Genomic DNA, 3,394 nt, shown 5'->3' with positions numbered 1-3,394 from the left:
TGGGAGGGTTTGATAAAGTAGATAATTGAGGATGTGAGCTCTAGATTGGTTGATTGGTATATCAAAGACATACTCACAGGCGAGTAGTTTGCTATCTCTAAGAATCAGGTAGCTCTAGGAGGGGCAGTCCCTCCAAAATCTAAGCCCCAAATTCCAGAGCGTCAGGAATACAGAAAATAAGAAAATATAGACAGTACAAGATTGAAAATCAGATTCAAAAGTGAAATAGAGAATAATGGGTTAAAACCATTTTAACCTTGTATCTTTTGAAAATTATTGGATGTTCTCATTTAGGTAACTTATTTAGGATGCCTATAACAAAGAAGAGTAAATTACCTAATTCTAAATATTAAAATAATTTAGAATTTGTTCTGTGTTTATGTTAGGCAAGTTTTCATGTTCCTGACATTTTATATGCAAATAGGAGTCCTTGCAGTAATATTTCGCTATGAAATAATATTCATACGAGGATTTTGATTATTTTCTCTTGCCTTCCTTTACATCATTAGGTCTAATAGCCATCTTTTTCTCAGATTTTAGTGGGAGAAATATTTTGTTAGAGAAATCTCTCTATGAAGACCCTTCAGGAGGGATATAGTGGGATTCAGAAGAAATGTATTCCCATCCTTATTCAGCCACAAAACTAACTACACAACTTTAAGACTCAATTTCTCTTTATCTCAGTTTCTTAATTTGGAAGATGAATTACAATAATTTCATGTCTGACATGATGTTACGCCACTGTGATGTTGACTAGATCAGTCCTGGAGTTTTATGATTTAGCTGTGAGTTTCACCTTTCAAGCCATCTGCCCAACTTGTCATGATTCTCTTACTTGTACCCAAGTCCCAGGTTGGGCCTTTAAGCAGCCATTTTGAACAACACAACTCCACCTCCCCAGCCCCCAACCCTTAGAACCAGAGTTCTGGATTAGGAGACAAGAGGTTGCCCCTCATATCCAAACTGTACCACATCAGAAACCTTTTCAGGGAAGACTACATGAAAAAGTCCTGTGGGGCTGGATCCATAATATCGAGACTTGGAGCTGTGAGAATCTCTATTCTAACATTAAAATTAGGCAACAGAACAAATTAGCGAGCAAAGATTTTAAAAAGGAGGAGAATGAGGAAGAAGAAAATTGATACACAGGGGTAAAGTGACATGAGAGGTGGAGAGCCCTGGCTCATGATGGCTTCTGGTCCTCCTTCTAATCTGTGGATAAGATGAATTCTCCACCTTGGCGTCAATATGATTCCCTTGCATTTTTCTAACTACTCTCCCCTCCCCCCATAAATAATTTTTGGTTATAAAACTCAGGTTTCCTTCTATTTATTACAACAAAAGGAATCCCAACATGGTCAGGTACAGAAAGACTTAAAACGCTAAGAAAGGCGAGTGACTAGATGAAGAGGGAATGCAAATCAAGATCACATGGTTACAGACCAAATGTTTATCCTGGAGATTAGAAGACTCTCAGGGTAGGAAGTCTTCAAGCATTTGAAGACTATCATATAAAAAGCAAGATTATACTCTGCTTCTCCATCTGCCCCGTGGGTGCCGTGCACCCTGAAGATGGCGGCCGTGGTGGGAAGGTTGCTCTGGACTTCACTTGTCCGACATGTGAGTGCCATTCCTTGGGGCATTGCTGCCTCTGCAGCCCTTAGGCCTGCTGCTTCTCGAAGAACGTGCTTAACAAATGCATTGTGGTCTGGTTCTGCTCAAGCAAAATTCGCCTTTAGCACTAGTTCCTCATGCCATGCCCCTGCCGTCACCCAGCATGCGCCCTATTTTAAGGGTACAGCTATTGTCAACGGAGAGTTCAAAGAAATAAGCCTTGATGACTTTAAGGGGAAATATTTAGTGCTCTTCTTCTATCCTTTGGATTTCACCTTTGTGTGTCCTACAGAAATTATTGCTTTCAGTGACAAAGCCAATGAATTTCACGATGTGAACTGTGAAGTTGTTGCAGTGTCAGTGGATTCCCACTTCACCCACCTGGCCTGGATAAACACACCAAGGAAGAATGGTGGTTTGGGCCACATGCACATCACACTCTTGTCAGATTTGACTAAACAGATTTCCCGAGACTACGGTGTGCTGTTAGAAGGTCCTGGCCTTGCACTACGAGGTCTCTTCATAATTGACCCCAACGGAGTCATCAAGCATTTGAGCGTCAATGATCTCCCAGTGGGCTGAAGCGTGGAAGAGACCCTCCGCTTGGTGAAGGCATTCCAGTTTGTAGAAACCCATGGAGAAGTCTGCCCAGCCAACTGGACACCAGATTCTCCTACAATCAAGCCCCATCTGACTGCTTCCAAAGAATACTTTGAGAAGGTAAATCAGTAGACCATCCCATGTGCACCTGCAGCTTCCCACACCAGAAAAGAACCACAGCTGGAACTCACTTTTAACATTTCAAAGATTATTATTTATAGAAGGCAAAAAAACAATTATGCTTGTGTTCGTAAATATTACTCTAAATGTTTTGTTTTTGTAACATTGGCCAAGGCTTTTAAAATGTGGTTAGTTACTAATATAAGGAGTCCTTTATTGGCAGTGTATGGATGGATGGCTAGTTGCTATAGAATGTGCAGTTCCCCTGTTTCTTGGATCATGTCTTCAAAGGGAAAAGGAAACAACTCTTCTTTATCAGCCTTACTTGAAGCTTTGTGTACACCAGAGTAGTATGACAGGCATCAAAAGCTTCTGATCAAGGGTCCTGAAATTTTCTTCTTGAGTTTCTTTGTATTAAACTGAATTTTCTTTTAAGATCATGGTTTTAAGTTGTTAGCATCAATGGTCTAATTTAACACTTGCAGGACTTCCCTGGTGGTCCAATGGTTAAGACTCTGTGCTTCCAATGCAGGGGGCACAGGTTTGATCCCTGGTCAGGGAACCAAGATCCCACATACGATGCAGTGCGGCCAGAAAAAAAAAAAACAAACACTTGCAATGAATGTGTATGTGATTGAAGCAGATGTGAATCATGTTTTTTAAAAAACCACCGACAGTGGCCAAGTGACTTAACTGATCATGTATGTTCCCCAGTCCTGAGATTTATACTTTATATAGTTATTTTACTTATTTTGTTAGCTGACTTAGTGCCTACATACATTTCTAATATTGATTGGGCATAATTATAAAGGATAATTATTGAATCCAGGGATTGCATTTTGAATTTGCATCATTCATGCATTTGAATCATTGTAATTATTTTCTTTCCTGAAGTGTTCAATGTAAAAATTATAATAAAAAATAAACATTTTAAAATAATAAAAAAAAAAGCAAGATTATCTACTATTTTCTGTTTGACTGTATATACGGCTGAGAGCCATGGGGAAGCAGATTTCAACTCAGTCTAAGAATCTTCTGAGCTAGTCCATAATGGTTTGTG

The 3,394-nt window shown here is 39.5% G+C and overlaps 1 pseudogene across 1 annotated transcript; it reads left to right on the top strand.

Moving 5' to 3' along the window:
* Positions 1 to 1,545: 1,545 nt before the first annotated feature.
* LOC309660526 (thioredoxin-dependent peroxide reductase, mitochondrial pseudogene) lies at positions 1,546 to 3,017 on the top strand (annotated as a pseudogene). Its single transcript has one exon. The product of its transcript is annotated as a thioredoxin-dependent peroxide reductase, mitochondrial pseudogene (transcript).
* Positions 3,018 to 3,394: the final 377 nt, after the last annotated feature.

The sequence above is a fragment of the Balaenoptera physalus genome (genome assembly GCF_965194825.1).
Source record: "Balaenoptera physalus genome assembly, chromosome: 4".
In the NCBI taxonomy this organism is placed as follows: domain Eukaryota; kingdom Metazoa; phylum Chordata; class Mammalia; order Artiodactyla; family Balaenopteridae; genus Balaenoptera; species Balaenoptera physalus.
Note: the sequence above shows the minus strand (reverse complement) of the source record. Positions and strands in the feature narration are given on the sequence as shown.